We start from the raw sequence: 21,915 nt of genomic DNA, 5'->3' as shown, positions 1-21,915 counted from the left end.
TTTTTACATGACAGGTACCCATTTTTAATCCATAAAGCTAAGGTAGGTTGGGAAAGGAATGAATGGGAATAAGACAGAGGTAAGTGGGTTAAGGTAGGTAGCTGGGGAACACATACAGGACTGGCATGGTGTATGGGAACACAATGAGTGAGGGGAAACACAATGTCAAAGAAGACATCAAGCAAACAAACAAACGCACAAAGGGAAGACAGTATTGAGAGGAAGAGAAGACTGTACCATCAACAGGAGTAGACACTGACACTAAAAGGAGGAGAACACCGAGATGAACGACACAATGAGGTTCCAGAGCTGCAGTCCCTGCCAGCTTAGATCCAGTAGGAGAAAAGTCACCACCCAGGTGCCATAATCACTGACATCTGTCTCAGATGGTGAAGACTGTGCTGGACAGGGACCTGACTCAGTGAATCACCAGAAAATATTCTCCATTTAGTCGATTCAGGCATCCAACTTTCTGTCAATATTCTCCTCCACAATGTCTGCTAACTAATGATGGGTTAGAAAGTTATCACCTGCACTGGCTCTGCTACTAGTAGGTAAAATGATCCCAGCATCTAGTGCAGGGCTACCTGTATGGTGGTGCAAGTAGAACAGGAGGAGTGGAGGTTACTGCAGCAGGCTGAGACCTGGAAATGCTGGGTGCTTCAGCAGGTGCTGATGATAGTGATGGTGCTGTTGCTGCCACCTGTGGGGACTTACTGGACTCGCCTGAGAGCTAGGTGCAATTGGGTCTTGATGCTGCCACTATAACAGTAAAAGATCATGCAGAGAAAGAGAATAATAAGCAAAATAGCTGTGTGTGTCTTAGAAAGGATAGTGACAAAGAGGGCACATGTGACAGAAATACAATACAGTGAAAAAATAAAGCTAATATGTTCTTGTCTTATGGTTAAGATGCACATAATATATTTGACTTGAATGCCTAATATATTTGACTTAACATCAAACACACTTCCCAAGAAGGACCTGATCCCAAACTAATCAACATCTGCATTCTGAAAGACAAAGGTTTACTGAGATGAGCTACATAGACAAACCAATCAGGGAATGTTTAACAAGATAACAAAAAGAACTGAGATAGTTTGCTGGAAATCAATGACCAAAAAGCAAAAAACAGTAAGCACACCTCAGAGATCCAATCCAATGACAGGCAAGGAAACCCACACTTTAATCCAGCAAAAAAAGCAACACAAGCAGTATTAATGCTTAACTTTATTCACTGCATTTTCATCCAAACCACAGCAGACTTCATCAGATAATCACATAAAAGCACATTGTTATATTTATATTTATTATTTATTTATTTAAATTTGTTGACTGGGAGTGTCTGACTGGACGTAGGTCCATTTTCAGCAGAGGCCCGGGGAGAAAAGCTCCACAGTTGAAATAAACAGACAGTATTTACATTGGATTACATAGTGATTAACAATTTACATAGCAATTACTTACAACATATTTACGGTTGAAGACCATAGTACAACATTAGACAACTAGAATCTTTATCTGTGAAGTGCATACCAGACATTAAATGTTACAAGAAGAAGAAGTGCGTGCTGTATAATAAGTACTGGCTTATGAGCATCTGAGCTTGCTATAATCAAGGTAGTTAGTGGAGTGGAAAGAAAGGTAGTGGTTGGATGTGGTGGATGATATTACAGTGGGAGTTGCAAGGGCATAGCCAGCATGTTTTTAGTTGAGCTTTTAGTAAAGTTTTGAAGTGGGTGCATGATGGTATGGAGGTAATTGTGGGTGGGAGTGAGTTCCATAATTTGGCTATGGTGCAAGAGAATAGTGCTTCACCAGCAGAGTTATTGGCTTTAGTGATCTGCAAGTGATTTTTGCTGCTGGATCTTAGTGGTCTGGTGGTGCGATAGGGTTGGAGTAGATTCTGGAGGGATGGGACATTTAGTGGATGGTTTACTAGTTTGTGGGTGAGTGAGAGTTGATACCATTGAAGGAGGTGAGGGAGTCCAAGCCAGCCCAGTTCAGCAAGTGAGAGACAGTGGTGACTACGGTAGGATGCCCCTGTGGCGATTTGGCGATTTTGTTGTAGCAGGTCTCTAGCTTGTTTAGATCACATTGCCTTAGGTTGGTATATGTTGGAGAGGCACAAAGTAGGGTGGAGATAAGGTGGGAATTTGCTTTTGAAATCTTTGCTGCTTTGGTGAGAAATTGCTTATTTCTGTATAACGCTCCTAGTTTTTTGTGGACTTTTTTTATAGTTATGGATATGTGAATGTCAAATTTTAGTTTTTTGTCTATTTCCACTCCTAGCAATTTGGTATGTTCAGTTGGGTATATAGTGGTGTTGTCTTTTGCCGTGATGTTAAAGTGAGAGTTGTTTTGAGTATGTTTGGTGGGTTGGAAGATGAGTAGTTTAGTTTTGCTTGGGTTGAGTATTAATCGGGCATCGGATAACCATGTTTCAACAGAGGAAAAGGCTTCCTGTGTGACTTTTTGCAGTTTTGGTAGGGACTGGGCTGAGCAGATGATGGTCGAGTCATCTGCGTATTGTATGAGTGTGCCATGTTTAGTGGCAGAGGCTAGATTACTGATGTAAACTGAGAAGAGTAGGGGGTCCAAGGATGGATCCTTGGAGAACCCCTATGGAGACAGGTAGTTGGGGAGATATGTCATTCTGCCATACAATGGATTGTTGGCGGTCAGACAGGTAACTCTGAAACCAGTTGGTGACCGATTGTGAGAAGGATAGGTTATTGAGGACAGAGATAAGTTGTTTGTGTGGGACCATGTCAAATGCTATAGATAGGTCTAGGAAAGTAGCAGAGGAGAGATAGCCATTGTTTTTATGCTGAAGGATAGTGTTAGTAAAGGAGAGTAAGGCAGTGGTGGTGCTATGGTTTGGTCGGAAACCATGCTGAGTACTGGTAAGGAGGTTGTTAGTAAGGAGGTAGTCTGAGACCTGAGAGTGTATGCATCTCTCTAGTATTTTTGAGAGTTGAGAGAGAATAGCTATGGGGCGGTAAATGGTTAGTTCTGCGGAGGGTCTGCCATTGCGGAGGGGAATTATATGTGATACTTTCCACAGTGTGGGAACGTAACTTTCTGACAGAGATCGGTTAATCAAGATGGATACTGGGTAGGCCAGAGCATCAGCTGCGATTTGTAGGTATTCACTTGGGAGGCTGTCTGCTGCTAATTTGGTGGGTTTAAGTTTAGTTAAGAGTGTACACTTATACAGTCAAGAACACTTAATTACCCTATTCAAATTTCAAATCAATCGATAAAAGTCCCATTTAAATAATTAAAGAAATATGACATTTAAATAGTTAAAAAATAAATTGTTGTGTTATAATACTACTTTCACAAATAGTTAAAAAGCTTGAACTATATAGTTAAAAAGCTTGAATTATAGCATCTTGTCTATTAAAAAATGAATGATAAAAAACATACCTATTGAAATAAAAACCTAAATAAACTAAAATTTAACTAAAAATAATAATTTAAAACATCCAGGTTAAGTAAAAAATACTTCAACTAATTGCATTGGAAAAAGAGCTCCAACTGGTGACCATAATGTTCTATTGCAACAAAATAAAAACATTTCATAACAAATAGAATAAACCATTACAAAAGGTAGATTTTTTTTTTGCTAACAGTATATATGATAAATATTGTAAAAGCAATCCAATCACATAAATTAAAATTTTGCTGCTCGTAATTTTAAAAGGGGGGCAATCTAAATACTCTCATTAAGGCCAGGGAGTCTACCTGCGGCAAGAGTGACTTACCAATATAATTTCCTGTATTCAAGATGTGTTTCCCATGGTCCCCCTTGACATCCACTACCACTGTTTCCAAAACAAAAAATAAAAATGTAGTGCTATTGCATACCATACAAACTTTAATACAGAAAAACTATTTCCATGGCTAAGCTACTGTTAATTAAATAGAAAAAAAGTAGCTTTCCGCATTGAAAAATCTGCCTGGTGTTTTAGACGGCACTGTCCAGTCCAGCAAAAGACTAGTATTTCTTTATTTTTTTTTTCTTTCCTTGTTCAACAAAACTATGCTGTACACTTCTAGACTCTCAGTAGACCTCTCCAGATGCATTACAATAAATATTTACTTTAATTACATTAAAAAGTTTGCATTAGAGTGTTAGCTGAGAAAAGATAAACTGGAGAGTGTGCACTTCACCATGGAGAGACGTCTAACTTCACCACAGACTGGCTAATACTTTGGTCAGGTGTGTGTGTGTGTGTGTGTGTGTGTGTGTGTGTGTGTGTGTGTGTGTGTGAGAGTGAGACAGTTGCCTCTCCTGATCAGGAAAACAAAGCAGGGCTGCACAGCCTTTTGGTCCCTTTGCTGCTTTTGAGCACTAGACTATGAAATTTCACTCCTTTATATTTGGTTGTAGAACTCTGTTGCGCAAGGCAGTTAAGCAAGGCATGCTGTTAAGCAAACAAATGTTTTTTTGTTTGTTTGTTTTTTAAATCCTGCCACCTTGTGGCTCTTACTGTGCCTGCTGTATCTCACCAAGGCCACCACAGCGAGCAAACATTCACTGATTTTAGAGTAAGAAATATTGTTAAAGGCTTACATGCTAGTAGTTTGCTGCTTGTGGTTATCTCATCCCTTAAACAGCTGACAAGCTTCATTTTACATGGTGACGTTATCTCAGTAGTTTTAGAATGCATATATGTTTTTATTTGACAGTCTATCGCAGTACCTAAAGTGAGAAACAAAAGTAGGAATAACATATTTGAATTTTAACACAGTATACTGTTTTTAGCATAAGCTTTAACTGTAAGTAATAAGTAAACAAATATGACAGATGAATGCACAAGAATGAGTTTGGCAAAAACGAGAGAGAGAGCTAGAGTAAGAGGGTCTACAGTTACACCACAGTTGTATTACAAAATAAAGTTAGTTGCTTATTTCAAAGATACTTGCATTTTGTGATACCACAGTATGCTAAATATGTGCAGAGTTTTCATTGCATTTCTCAGTATTTTTATTTAAAAATATTCATTTTTAATATAAGTTCTTATGGCTTATTTCATAAAAATAAGAAGACGTAGATTGTGTACCACACATATCAGTATATGACTGAGGTACTAAGAAGTAGTTAGTCTGTAACCCTCTGTCTAGCAAAATCCATAGCTTTACATTGTAGGTTCATAGGTCTACACTAGGCTAATGACCACTAGGGCCCTTCTATGCCTAGTTGTGCAACCTAAATGTGGCTCACAAATTTGATTTATATAGGGGGTGATTTATTGGCTGCCTCTGTCCATCACAGGCATAGGCACCAGAACAGGAGTGAATTCCTGATTACACATCCATTGGTCCATGTTGCACTTAAACAGGGATAAGGAGGAACTCTGCTTCAAATAGATGGAAAACCTGTTCCAGAGAATGGGAATTCCCTGAGAAATATATATGTCTCCCCAACATGTACTATTTATGTTACAAGCAAAATTTAGGAGTTTTAATCTAGTAGTTCTGATGCTGTTTGCTTTGTGGATGTGCAAAAGGTTCATCAAAACAAGGTCCAGGGATGTTTTGCATGCCAGGCAAAAATCACCTCTTAGAAGTCTGTATGATATCAAGTAAAGATACAGGGCTTTCAGGTGATCATTATACAGCATTGTGTTTACTCTCCGTATTCTTTTAGTAAGAAGCCTTTGTGGATGTTCCAGTTACTGCATGTGTCATACTGAAGGGGGTATTATATTCTATGATAGGTCTAATGATGGCCAAGTACAGCGGTCTGATGACCTCTCTGGACCTAGATGCCATGCTGTTGATTATAAGCTGAGCAACATCGAAGGATTTTCTTACCACCTTGGTCACATTTTGCTCAAAGGCTAGGTTACTACCTACATGTCTTGATAACTGCAAAGACTATCTAATGTGAGGAGGGCTTTTAGTGAGTGTTTTTTTTTTATTATTTAGTTTCCTGGCATCGAGCAGTAACACTTTAAATTCAGTTGACTTGATTTTGCTATGTAAATGGGGCTACATAAATTACTAGCCAGTTTTCAAAAGCCTAGAGGGGAGAGAGGGGTACATCTCATCCTTTGCAAAGCATCATGGCCTGTTAATCATGTCCTTCCAAGATGACAAATATTTGATCCTCTTAGAGTGCACCAGAAAGACAGACAGTTATTGACAGCAATTGTTTTTTGCTGATATTGTGGCATCATTCTTGGTGATGATAATATGTTGCTCAATGCTAGGCTCATTCCAGCCTGAGACACATAGTCTGAAAGCTCCATAATATCTCTCTTCATATTGTCCAGGGAGGTACATCTCAGGTCATTTACACGTACATGAACTATGATTAAATCATACTGGAACCTGTGGTGTAATGACATGTGTGTGTGTGTGTGGTGTGTGGTGTGTGGTTTAGCAGATCCTGGTTCCAGATGGCATCAGTATATCTTACAATGAAGTCCTCTTTGACAAGAATCGGGTTTGCCGAATTGAGTAAGGATTAGGTAAGGGAAGAAAACAGTGTTGTGCACAATTTATGTTGTCTGGTTTCTGCATCCTTTTGTCTTGTGTAGTGGTACTATTAGGGAAAGGATTTTTTGCAATGTAATATGTAGTGTTGGAACATGGTTAGGGTAAGCATTCATCAGTAAGACGGTGTAGAGAAGTATTTGTATGTATATATATATGTGTATATATATTTGTATATATGTATATCTAATATATTTATTATATATACATATATAATTTATCTAATATATATATATATATTTGTATATCTATATATAGCATTATATATGTGTGCGTGTGTATATCCACTACTGTCTAAGATATATATATATATATATATATATATATATATATATATATATATATATATATATATATTGTGATGCATATAATATGGATATTTATAGTGCTTTGACGTACTGTTGAAACAATAATTTTGTTATGAACTGTGGCTGAAACAACTGTCTTACTAACATTGCCAAACAGGATAATAATTCCTTGACAGATGCTGTGTCCAGTCTTGTTATATGAAATGTGGTTAACCGCAGTATTTTTACAGAGTAAGAATGATCAGGAAGTGTATAGGCAAAACTGATGACATATCTCTGTACAAGCCCCACAATACCACAGTTCCACTCTCAGTGGAATAATGGCAACAGGTCTGAAGCAGTTCTTAGGGCATGCCATATCATTATCATCATAATCAGCTTGTATGTTCTTTTTTTACTCATTCAAAGCAAGGAGCATATTAATAAACTTTAACATAAAGCAAGGAACAGATTGATCAGTGCCCACAAGTTATATGCCTTGGCTTGTTTGATTGTTTGTACAAAAGGGATGCAGCATTATTAGTAGTATGAGTTGTTTCTACCCGCTCCGTTTTGTGCTAGCTAGTTGTTGCCAAGTACTGCAGCAGTTTTACTAAATGTGTTATGCAAATAGCAAGTTTCTTGTGTGATTCCTAATATTTGAACGTTCTGTTCATTTTTTCCAAGTATGTATGTGTTATTTTGTATTATGTATAGCAGGAAACAGATTGCAGAAAGGGGGGTCTTTTGTAGCACATGGAAAAGGAGTTTCAGTAAGCCCATATTTGTGACAGCTACGCTGTGCAATGCTCGTTTGTACAAACAAGGTACTTGTTTCAATACATTCCTTTATATTTGCTCATCTGCTACTGAAATTTAAGTTAATATATTTGGGTTATATCATTTGCCACAATATTGTATTGCTCTTTTGCCCTATTTTCAGCCAGCCAGGGTGGCACTCATCTTCATGAAGTAAGCTGGAAAGAGATTTTAGTTACTTTGGAGTTATCTTTCATAGATGTATTTTAAAGTTAGAATGTTGATATTTAATTCAAAAATCAGTCTCAAGTACATTTGCATTGATTTGTACTTATAGTGGCATTTTTCTAAGATCTCTGAATGGCATGGGCACTTGGTCCAAAATGGTAAATACTGTGATCTAGCAAAAATAGCATTATTTGTAAAGAACTCTTATTCTAACCAGTAAAAGAAAGGGCCAAAAAAGACTGTCTAGATTCCTGGCATTTAGTGTGCATGACAGCAAGTACAAAATGTAAAAGATGGAGTTAGCTTCAGATGGAACCCCCAAAAGAAAATGTGAAAATCCTGTTCTCTTTTGACAGCTACACTACGCCGCTTGCTGATCTGGTCTGATAGAGAACAGAATCACATATGTATGCCAGTTCTAAGGGATCATACACGCACCAAAGACACTGACTGATACAAGAAATTAAAGCATGACAGTATATTTGCAGCTATTGTTATGGCTAGATTTACTGTGGTTTAAGCACACTTATGAATAACTACAGGACCAAAATAATGCAAAACATTCCATACACAAAGTGGGTGATATAAACAGAATATGGGTAAGGACCATGTGTATGCCTATGCTGGTAGGATCGAAACAATGACTGTGAAATGGTCCTTCACATATGCTAGTAATTTAATTTATATAACACCATAGTCTGCACAGTGGTGCCCCTACAAAAATTATGTCTGCACTATGATTGAAATGATTTACTGTATTATGGGTATATACTAGCATAACAGTACAATGGACCCAAGGAACTGCTTTCTGTTTAGGATATCATTTCCCTCCAAAGGAATCTTGTGCTATTTACCAGCCAAATATTCATTTTCGCTGCTCATTTAAGGTTAAAATGAGGCATTAAAGCCAATGGACTATTAATGTGCACATCTGCCTACTGTTACATTTCATTTGCCGATTTCCATTTCCCCGATTTCAAATCAATTCTACAGATAACTGAGTGTTAGAAGCAATCAGTTTTATCTTAGTGAGTGTGATATTGTGGCATATACAATGCAGAAGTAAAGTGACTGTCTTGGCAGATATTCAAACATATTCAGTAATAAAATGTGCATTTTAGTATAATTACCACAATCCTGGACATATATTTGACATTATGCATTTGGATAGATTGTGATTAAATATTTCACATGCCCATTTATCAGAGAGTTTATGAATGGTTCCTCAGATGAATGGCTTACTTGGTAGCACACAATTGTGAGTTGTTTTTTTTTTTTTTTTTGTGGGGACTAGCAATATTATGAATGTATGGCATATGACAATAATTATATTAATAACATGAACCATAGTGTGATTATATGGCACTTCATGGTAATAAGTGAAAGTTTACATAACTTTGCAAATGTTATCACTGATTTTATCTGTTTGTGTTCTACCATTCAGCAGATAGTCAAACTTGTTCAGTGATAAAATATGCACATTAACATAATTACCATAATTCTGTACGTATCGCTGGCATTGTGCAAATAGATTGATTGTAATTCAGAATTTCACATCCCCAATCACCAGGGAGATGAATGTGATACTTGTTAATACAAAAACTGAATTTTGTGACAGGAAACATTATGAATGCATAACACATTTCAATAATATTAATGATTTAAACCATAAGGTGATTATATGGTACTACATAGTATCTGATGAAAGCTGACATAATGATGTAAAAGTTGTCTCTGATACCATTTGTCTGCCTTCTACCATTCAGCAGACTTTCCGCCTTGTTCAGCAATAAATCAGGGACATTAGCATAATTATCATATTTCTGTAAATATCACTGGCATTATGCACTTGGACAGATTCATTATTTCACGTCTAGTCACCAGTGAGGTCATGAATGGTTGCTACGCTGTACTTGCTAATACAACAATTATGAGTTTTTTTATGGAAATATTACGAGTGTATACTACATCTTCATATTTACATGAATAACTTCAATCAGAGAGTGTTTACATAGGACTCCATGTTACCTGAAATGATCGTCCCCTTTTATTGGCTCCTTCACTGACTCGTCATGTGACTCAGCCTCCATTACCTGGTGTGCTGGGTCTATTACTCCTGTAAGTGCCCACTCTGTGGTAACGGATTCCTAAGTATGATATTATGTAACTTGCATACACTGATATTATTTTTGCATGTGTGCCAGGGTATAACTGCAAGACACCACCAGATGAATCCAGACAACAGAAGTGTGTCTTCAGCAGCCCAAACACTTGTTGTATAATGTTCCTTATTTTGTGATTGGGCATGCTTGTAGCACTGATCTATTTGATTGTGTAGATATCTTATGGATGATATGACATGAGTTTTAAGTGCATATCCAGCAGCACCAATACGATGATTCTTGGGGAAGTCACCACTCACAAAATGTTTGTACATGTCACAAGTGTGCAATATGTTGGAGTCTTGATAACTGTCTAGATGGTCTACACATTGCACATGATGCCCTATACATTACAAACCACCTGACAGTTGATGTAATGATACCTTTTGTGGTTCATGTAGTGCCTCACCAGTTCACCATTTGGGTCCTTAATTTCAATGCTCGTAGAGATTTTGGCCCCCAGTAGTTCATGGAAATGGGCTATATCTTACAAATATTGCACTGTGTTTGCACTCTCCTCTGTGGTACATGAGAACCAAAAATACTCCTCTTCATGCTGCAGCATGATATCAGAAATTTAAGGAACATTTTTCCGGGCAGATGCCAGAGATACCTTCACTGTGTCTGCAGTAGGTTGGTGAAAGGCTCTTGTTGCTAATATACATAAAATCATACATACTTTAGTATCCACTGGGTTAGGTACTCTATGCCTTCCTTAGGGCTGCAGATGAGGCCAAGATGTCCACAATTTTTTGGATGTTGCCCTGTCTGCACAGTACTGTCTGTGTTATGGAGTATATGAAATGATAAGAGCAGTTGGATGATCCAGTACCTCTGAGTGTGATGTTGCACACCATTGAGCATTGCAATGGCAGTAAAAGCCTCTTGCAGATATACATTTCAACTCCTAATATTCTTTATCAATATTCTTGATTTGAAGAAGAAGAAGAAAATTTGGCTGAGTTCAAAGCTGCTATGGGAGCAGTCCCACTGTGCAGCACTTATAAATTATAAATCACTCTTCCATTTTGTTTTTTCTCAGCATACACAGAGAAACTAATTTTAATAACATTGCTCATTACCATCTTATCATATGGTCATTGGTATATTTGAACCCAACTGTGCTGTTTGCTTCATCTGTCTCACTAAACTTGTACTTCTGAATTGCACACACCCTGCTTATGGCTACTTGTCATGTATAGTCACTTGGCAAAATGCTAGAAAGATTTCTGAATCTCAGTGATTTTATTTTTAAAAAATGGCAGATAGTTTTATGAATACTTCTGATTTCTGTAGCTGCAATTTTTTAAGTTTACTTTGCTAGGTAATCTATCAGTATCAGGACCTGAGTAATGTCTAGAAGGCGGCCACAACCATTAGAACTCATATCTCCTTTCATTTACTATACTAGGTTATATGAAGCACATAACTATTGTTCCTCCTTTGCATAAACATTCTATGTGGAAGAAGAAGACTGCATGCAGCTTATGCACTGCTATCTATCTATCTATATCTATATATATATATATATATATATATATATATATATATATATATATATATATATATATATATACATACATACACACACATATGCATTTGTTATTAGTCTCACCAAACAAAACTGCCATAATTTCAGTCAGATTTTAATTTGTACCATCAAGAAACATTTACACTTTAAGTTATACTACATGGCCATAGAATCATTAGTACATACCACTACAATGCCTTTTAACTTCACCAATTAAGGGTCACAACAGATCACTGGTCTACAGATTAATTGATAGTGGAGTCTTTACAGTATCAAGTTGCCAGCCCAGTGCCCAACCTTCAAAGAAGGCATACACATATCTACCTACATGTCTTTAAAGCTTACTCAACCACAAAGAGGACATGAAGACTCTGCACAGAAGGTGCTCCAGCTGAGAATCAGACTAGAGAACCTCTTGTTGTGAGACGACAGTGCTAACCACTGCACCACTGGTATGCATCAGTTGACAACAATTTCCCATCTAGAACTGCCCGTACAACAAAATTAATCACCACATATGATTAACTTACCACTTCTGCTGTAGTGAAACTTTCTACTAATCTTCACTTGGTTCATGTAAATGAGTGTAACTTTGGACTAGCAAGAATTTGGAGGAAAATGGATATTAAGAAGTAAAAAGATGTTGTACATCATGTTTCTTTCTGATATGTCTATATTTCTTGCAGAGATTGGAACAAGATGGATATACTTGGGGATTCAATAAACTCTGTAAAGGCTTAGCGTGAAGCCCAACATGGAGTTCACATGTTAGCATGGTGAGCAGCAGAGCTAACTGGATATGCATGTCGCTCACTGCACTTACACAAATACAAGCGTGGTTTCATGGCCAGCAACAGTGTTGCTAGCCAGGAAACCATGTAAAGCCTTATCAGATTACTTGTTCTACCATACTGTCAGATCCCAAACAGAGAACTACAATTACAAAGCCGAACGAGGTGGAGTTTCAATATTTATCAAAGTCATACACACCTCCAGGCTGGCCAAACAGTATGACACACAGGAAACACTCCAGGTGCAGTTAACTATTGACAAAACACCTATTCAACACCTATTCCTCGACTTCATCAATGTCAATGCATTGGATCAGCTGGTCGACATCCCCACAAGAGGTGAAAATATCCTGGACCTGGTTCTAACCAACATGAGTAGCCACTGTAGCACTTCTATAGTGTCATTCTTCTTGGTAAAATCTGACCATAAAGCAATCACTTTTGAAGTCACCATCTCCCCCTCCCCCCTGCCAGAGTCGAACAAAAAAACTTTTCCAAAGCTGACTTCAACCTCCTGAGAACAGGTATAAGCAGCTTCACAGCCACCAACCCTTCAGTAAAATCAAGCACTAATGTCCAAGCCTACACCAAAAAACTATATGAGCACCTATATAGCTTCATGGACTCAGCAAGAGTAAACCCGTCTGGTGGACAGTTCCAATAAACAGACTCTATAATAAAAGGAGAAATTGTTGTCCAGGTCAAATAAGGAGCAGGGGCCAAGTTGGAAGCAATATTTCCTTTTTCTGAGCAAGCAAATAAGGTTACTGGTGAAATCCTCTAAGGTTAACTTCGAGTCCAAATAGGTCACATAAACTAAGGACAATCACAGGGTCTTCTTCGCATTCGTCTGCAATCTCAAAGGTAATTCCCAAATCTGCTCTGAATTGGTGGTCAAGAATACCATATGCACAAATGCCATAGATATAGTCAACCTGCTGGCAGACAAGTTCAGTGAAAACATCACCCCCTGTCCCCCATCAGTAAACCAGGACATCCCCAGCACCTGGCTCCCTCCCCTCATCACCAGGGAGCAGGTTATTAATGCCCTCTTAAAGGCAAAAAATACAGCCTCCATGGGACCCAACAACATCCCTTGTCTGTCCTTCATGAACTCAGGCAAGAGCTCTCAGCACCACTAGCCACCCTATTCAACCAAAGGTTATGCAACAGCCACTGTCATCCCTCTGCACAAAGGTGGAGTGTCCACCGACCCAGGCAATTATAGGCCTATCAGCCTAACAAGCCTCATTGACAAGGCATTGGAACGCATTATCATGGACCTTATAAACAAGGGAATTGGCAACCTTCAAACACTTGATCCTACACAGTTTGGTTTTATCAAAGGGAGATCATGCCTGTTAAACTTGGTCATCTTCTTCAAAACAGTCACCAAAGCTAAGGGCAAGACAGTGCACAACACCTACCTTGACATAGCCAAAGCCTTTGACACTATTCCTCAATCGGGCATAATAGATGCACTGTCCCAGCTAGGCATCAACCCATATGTTATCAGATGGCTAGCTAACTTGCTCACTGATAGAGCCCACTCAGTCAAAATAGGGGAAGCCATCTTTAGTAGTAGACCCGTAACAAGTGGTGTACCCCAAGGATCAGTCTTGGGGCCTCTACTGTTTGGGACATACTTTTCTGAGGTGCAAGGTAAAACCAGTGATCTGTGGTGACCAAGTTTGCAGATGACTCCAAGCTGGACACTGTCATAAATTCCCCTAGTGATGTGAACATCCTCCAATAGGGCCTTAACCAAACTAATGACTGATGCCAGAAGCATGGCCTTGCACTGAATGCCAAGAAATGCATCATTATCTCCTTTGGGGCAAATGATATCTCCATGAATTATCACATTAATAACAACATACTAAGCATGTAATCAGTCGTGAGGGACTTGGGACCCAGGTTGATAGCAACCTGACTTTTGACCACCATGTTGCCTCCATTGTATGGAAGGCTTTCTACATGGCCCACCTCATAAGTAAGGGTATTTCATCCAGGAACAAGGAGGTTATAACATGCCTGCACTCCTCCCTTATCAGACCCATTATCGAGTACAATGCCCCCCTCGGCATGTACCTTGCCAAGCACATGGAGCAGTTGGAGAGACCACGGAGGTTTCTGATGAGAAAAATCCAGGGTCTCAAGCACCTGTCCTATACAGATAGGCTAAAAGCCCTGTCCCTCTACTCAGTCTCATTCAGACTGCTCAGAGGTCAGCTGTGACTGGCATACAAGGCCATCTCAGACTCAGCCTTGATGGAGTTGCTGCATATTCATAAGTCAAACTCCACTCACACAACCTGCACGCAAGGTCTCAATCTGGTCTGTGACATTAATAGAACTTGTTGGAGGTATAGATTTTTTATCCCAGTGACTACCACATTTATGGAACAGATGTCCTCTTCATGTCAGGTAGAGTACCTCACTAGCTTTCTTTATGAGGAACATAGATGACTGGATGGGAAACAGAAAATATACCCCTGGAATCCCATCTGTGTCACTGCTGGACAGGGAAAACAGGGTATGACTTTGTTGAAACATGGGTAAAATTCTTGGCTAGACTTATAAGGGCCTCCAGGCCAATAACCTAGTTTCATCCTATGAATCTATGAACCTATAAAGCAGCATGAACATCTGCAGACATGCAGATCTGTTTATATGCAGGCAAGTCAGTTCTGTGGGATTGCTCAGACAGCCACAATGACTACCATGGCTTAATATAAGGCAATATATAAAGTTCTAACACATTATATGAAAGTATAGTCAGTGCAGAGTACTGTGCAAACCTGTTTTAGGCATAGAGAATAAAGGTTTTGGTGGTGATCAGCAAGGGTACATAGACTGCATTATAAACAACCATTCTGGGGAAGTTTGTGTGTTGCAAAGGGCCCCACTGTGAATTGTAGGAATGAACAAAGGGGAAGAGAACAAGTGAAGCATGTTAATACACAGCAGATGAGGGCATGTCAATGTACGTACACCACATAGACAAGACATTTGTAGCATGAACAGCAATCACATATCTACATGGTACAGTATGTATCACTATTTACACCTCCTGTGTGGGTATAGTCATATCATGACCCAGTTATTGTAAATTGTGTGACTGTCACACAAGGTGACATATAAGTGAAGAAGATTTGTTGTGATATAAGCATGCTGACATTATCACTGGAGAGAACATTTATCAAGGGCGGTATATACACTAGGGTCTGTGTGCTTATTGTGAAGATGTTCAAAATGATTTGCTTGACTATGAGTGTAATGTCTTCATACGTCTCAACCAAGCAGCACAAATAGCTACAAGCTCATGGACAACAGTAGACAGAAGCATGAAGAGTCATGGAGAATATCAGAATAAATACACTTCTCATCTGTGTCACTGACATTAACTATATGATTGTGAGTTAGTATACATGTTCTGCATGAACACAGTTGTATAACAGTAATGACGTATTAGCAATATATAAGGGGAATCAAACAAACCTACCTGAAAAAAATTACACCTTTCAAGGATGTTAATAGGGACAATGGTATGACTGTAGTTTAAATTACAATCAATCCTGGCTGGTTGACAGGATTGCATGGTATATATATTCCACAATCAACACTTGCATGAATGTAATCCATGCTAACAATGTTGTCAATGAGCTAAATATTTACTGGGTGAATCACACGAACACATAGCACACATGCATTTTGTATAAGACCTTCAGGGGAATTCTGCACTCTCAACTCCAAATGTTTATGCAGCAAAAGGAATACTTAATTATGTCTAAAAAGATGTGTGGGAGGCTGGGTGCTCACTGTGGCTAAAGTGGTACACCTGAATAAATCATCCCTAGAAGATGTGTTGAGGGGTACATGCAAATGGGTGCATTGTACTCAATTATTTGTGTGATGTTGGCTGAGAACAATGGAACTATAATGCCCTTTGATGTGGATATCCTGTACATACTCAGGAGTTGTGCTACATGCAAGGTATTAGTCAACACTGGGCACATGCTGGTGGATGTTACGCATACCATCTACCTGAGTACATGGATCACATACCACTTGGTCTGCTCACAGGGGTGTGCTGTCAATACTGTAATTAGCTTCTGTATTTGCTGTCATAATGGAACTAACCTCCCTTGATTTTTGATTATCTACTCTGTCTCCATAGCTTTGGCAGCAATCCTTTGTGGGCATTAATGCTGTCTGCATTATAGCATTACAGATCTTAGATTCAATGATTGTCCACAATTTGCAATCCTCCACAAAGCTGTTAAGATAAAGGATGTGCAACTTAGTCTTGCCTTCTGAGACTTAAATAATGAACAGGAAAGGGCCTAGTACGGAAATCTGAGGTATGGACCTAATCACTGGACTCCAGATAGAGGTGATTTCACACACTTCGACATTATCTGTCATTTATGTGATCCTTTTGTCTACCCACTTGGTGAGATATTTGATTATGCCTACTTACGACAGTTTCTCTGTAATAACTGAGCATGGATTTGTGTCAAATGCCTTGGCCAAGTCAAGTTACACAGGATAAGAGTGCTTTTCTCATGCATGGCCTTGGTGACCTTCTTGAAGACATCAAACAGATGCAACACATGAAGTAGCCTTAACAAACCAAATATGGGTGTGGTATACAGTCAGGGGATTACCTGTGTCCTTTTTGATAAGGTCCGTGATGACTCACTGGTCAGAGATGAGAGTCAGGCTTATGGGTCTATAATGCCATGCATTAGATGACAGTCCCCCTGTTCAAATGGATGACTGTTGCTGTATACCTTTTCTATGATAAATAGGCTGTCTGGAAGTTGTGTTGAAGTAGACATGCAACTGTTTCTGCTAGGCCAGGTTTTAAGTTACACTAGAGGCAATCTGAGAAGTTGTCAGGGCCCATCGATTCTGTGTGTTATTAGCCTTAGAGAATGCACTGATGACCTATTCTACTAAGTGGACAAACTGGGTAATGTTTGCATGTATACTTTGGCTGATGGTCTTTGGCAAAAGGGGGTAAAGTGTGAGACAAACTGTCAGATAACAGTTTGTCTATTTTGTCTGGTTGGGTATGGCTGGTGGCATCCACAAACAACTCTGTGCCTAGCTGTGTATTCCCCTTAATATTTCACATTTATTGAAATACATGAATTGTGAAAATACTTGCAAATTCAGCCTTGTCGTGCCTCACATACCTCACACTGGTACAGTTCACAGAGTCATGCAACTGTACCAATGTCACATAATTACATCAACTGCACAACATATGGCTGTATATGTTCCATGGGAAGAGTGTGTGTGAGTGGCCTTATACCATATACGGATGGATCTATATCATTTTATCAAGTGGCTATTCAGCAAATAACCATTCATGGAACCCCTATTTGTCAAAGCCTCTCTTCATCAAATGGCAAATTTTAAGTAGGGCAAATCAGCAGTTGGCCAAAAAAGCCACTTAATAAAAAAAAAAAAACATAACATTTAAAACCTACCAAGGTGGGGGGCTATGCCTCCACACCCCCAATGTGGGTGGCTGCACTACCACACACCCTCTACTGAAATATATCACCTCAGTGATCATACTACAGTGGGGAAAAGGGAAAATTCCAGATGGTGGCCATCTGTGCTACTAGTTGCACAATGGTGCTGCTGACCACATCAATAACTTTTGTGAATAGCAACAGAACTGCATATACAATGTATTCCACAAGGTTCCAGTTGAATCAAAACATGTGATATATCACCACATAACAACATGCAGATGACAGAAGACTTATGTGCCCATGTAATCAGCATGAATTTATATCGATGTCTGTCACAGAGCATTTAAGGATGGTAAGTAGACACATGCAAACCTGTGCCATACTGAAAGTGTCTCTGTGATGATGGAATTGGAACTATGTAAAATGTTGATCTGTCCCACTACAATAACACATCTTAATATGCCAACAATATGCATACAATTATATCATACCATGTCAACAGTTTGCAGGAGGCATATTACTACAGCTGTTATAGAAGAAGCATGTAATAAATTAGTGGCAGTGATAATCAATACATTAGGTCAAACCACAGATTGAAATAGTCTCTTATATGCATACTGTACATTCACACCTCAACATATCATATGTCAGTGACAGCAACACTGACAGGTCCACTGTTCATAGGGTCATATGACATTATCAGGCTAATGTCCAACATCGCATAAATCAAATCCTAGTTATTATTACACCATTTAAAACAAACTCCATATATCTATATGATGGAAGACAGCAAAAGTATTGTGCATATGTGAGCATTTATTGGATTGCATTGTATACTGCCACTATCCATATGGGACATGTGCGCCACACCATGACAAAATTAACAATTACACATGCAGTGGTCATGCAGTGGTCTGGAGATAGCTTGCAGAGGCTAAAGGAAGGACGCTGCTTCATGATATGTGTATGCATATTTGTCATGAGGAGATCCTCCACTCCTCTGCAGGAAGGATGTCATGTGGCCAGAGGAAAATGAGGATGGTGGATGCCTGGGGCTATGTTAAACATTTTCCTAAGTGGTAGTGAAATACAGAGCTATTCAAAAATCATACAATGGCCATAATATAGCATCAACCATGCAAACAGCAGTAGACTGTATCTGATTTGAATATTACACCTGTGTCGGTACAGAAGATGAATGCCATGCAATCTAACAGTAGCACCACCACATATGTCTGATTTTAACAGTGTCATGTTGCAGTTTACAAAGTATGATAGCATTATTATATGCTGAAAAGAACATGCTGGGAGATGAGTATGACATGGATGTAGAGTGACATCTCTGTAAAATTGTCTCAAAAGTAATATTTGGATGTATATACACTCAGTTTACCTGCTGTCATATTAGAACCCCATCTAACATCTAAATAAAGTAGCTTGAGAATACAGTACTTAATGTCACTGCCAGAGCACAGGTTTGTCTTGAATACTGTCTGAGTGCATATTAAACAGAATTACATCATCCTTGTATATTACAAGAAGATATTCAGAGAAGTGTCTGACATAGCTATGGACTCACATGTCATTATAAAATTCTTACCATACTGACTGCTGAATGCACACCCAAACCATCTAATCACTGTGAGAGTAGAGGCTCTATGTTTGACATGGATGTGTATGCATGTATAACTGGCATATGTTTGACAAGGTTGTGTATGCATGTATAACTGGCAAAATATGTTTACTCCATGGGACTGTATTGCTGATAGTAGGATTCACCATTACACTCTTCTGAATATGTACACACTCATTCACCAGCTGACTGCAGTGAGATTAGAACACCTACCTAATTAGGTACACAAGCTAGAGAACTCAGAACTTAACGCAAGCACCATGGCACAAGTCTGACTTTGTAATGCTGCTGGACAATATATAGTGGATGACATCATCACTGGATGTTTGAGATAAGATGTTGGGAGGCCTGCATTATATGGCTGAGTACACCATCAAGATATTAGTTCTGCATGGGAAGGGATTGATGATAGCAGGCTACAGACTGATGTTCCTCTGACTATACACACACACTTACACATACATAGAGACACAGACATAATGCGGTTGCTGTGCTAATTTAATACACATGCAAGTATTTTGTTGCCATCTGCAAAACACAGCTTTTAATGATTGCAACACCCCAAAGTATGTTTTTGTCTTGTCATTGTGGTCTTTAGAGATGATGCTATCATCATTATATGATGCGGTTAACACATCCTGTTATGAGAGTGTTGTGCAATGTGTGGATGTACTATTTCCTGTTGTGCTTCCAGGCATAGTTTAAGACAGCTTGTCAAACTAGATGCAAAAAGCTGTTAGGAATGCATGCGACAGAACTGAGTCATATGCAACTGTTTCCCAGTATGTTTTGTACATTACACACTTATTGTCACATACAGACACACACATTGTTTGTGATCAGCAGGGATGCAGCTGTGTATGTATATGTGTTCATTTTCTGAAGATCTGCTGTTCACATGAATACATGTAAAATACAATATGAATGTCTATTGTCATTATAAAGGTGTACATGGCAAGTAACAATGCAATTTTGCTATTTATTTCTGTAGTATAGTTGACATTTGGGAATTAGTACTGACATACCAAGTTTCAAGATTATGGGTACAGGTAACACACGACATAGCGCACCACCAAGCAGCTTGTTTTTGAAATCAATGGTAAAGTGTTTGTGCATGCAAGATACACATTTAAAGACTCTACTTGAACTTGAAACATAGCTATCCATACTGGCTATGGTAGACACAGCTAGCAGATAGTATAGTGTCCATAAGTAGTTCATATAGGAAATGTGTCATAAGAAATATAACTTTCAAAAAATATTAAGTTAATCGATGTACAAATACAGGTCTCTGCTTCACTGAGAAAATTATAAGAGTTCTATTGGTTGACTTTCCTCTACACAAACACACTAAGTGGAGAGGTGCATCAATCACCAGTTTGGATGGCACTGAGTGGAAGAGAATCACCTGTTGCCTAGTTGACTCTGTGGCAGCAGGGTAAGAGAAATAAGCTCTTATTTTGAACACAAATTATAGAGGGTTCAAATCAAGCTCTATCTAATTTTTATATTTGTATTCATGATGTAATTAAATAAATACAAGTGATAATTATTGGAAATGTGAGAGGGAATGACTACTGTGACGTACTGTATAAAAACAAACAACACTCAATTTATTTCAACAGTAAACATATTGAGTTACGTATTTACACAGACATCTGTCTAAATAATTATTTGACATGATATTTTTCATATGAGTGTCTTTACTATAAAACAGAGAGGAAGGCAGTTTATGATTTAGGAAGGGCAATATGACAATTGCCTTTAGTTTATGGGTTGGTTGCTGCTGTACCTGTTAGTTGCTTTAACTTTGCAGACACGTATTGGGAGTATAAATTTTATGACCTAAAACATTTTTGATGTCTTTACAGACTGATAAAAGTAATGTTTACAGTGTGCAATTCATACCTATGTAGAATAGAGAAAATGGATTCTTCCACATAGCTGCTTTTTCATCCTTGCCACAGAAGTCCTTGTCAGACCTGTTCATTAATTATATATACACATGACTGAGTGAGTTTCATGTGTATATGACAAACATTGAACTATGAGTTCAATCCAAGGCTAGAAAAGGCAATTGTAGTTACAGAAACATAATTGTCAGTATACCTTCAGCCACACATATAATCCATATGACCTCCAGTAATACACATTGTTATTATTATTTAAAATCATATTTAGATTATTACTTATTTTTTATAATTGAGTGGACAAGCATTAATAAAATGTGGAGTGTGCTAGATCATAACAGTGTCCTAGCTGTGTGGTGGAAATTAATTTATAAACGTTGCCACAGGGTAGGTTGGCTTGAAAGTGTGTTTTTTTAGTCATTACTGTGCAGAGTGGTCATTTATCCTGAGACCTTGTGTCAGAACTGATCATTAGTTACACATTTATATTAAAGAGTTCAGTGTTTAACCATGTATTTGTGTGACATGAAAGTCCAGATGATAAATGCTTAAGCGTAGAACCATAATTCTACTGGTAACCACATTTCACATTTAATATATATGATATCCTGT

Source organism: Protopterus annectens, chromosome 4.part1, assembly GCF_019279795.1.
Source record: "Protopterus annectens isolate FY-2018-M chromosome 4.part1, PAN1.0, whole genome shotgun sequence".
NCBI lineage: Eukaryota > Metazoa > Chordata > Ceratodontiformes > Protopteridae > Protopterus > Protopterus annectens.
This window is presented reverse-complemented; position numbering follows the sequence as displayed.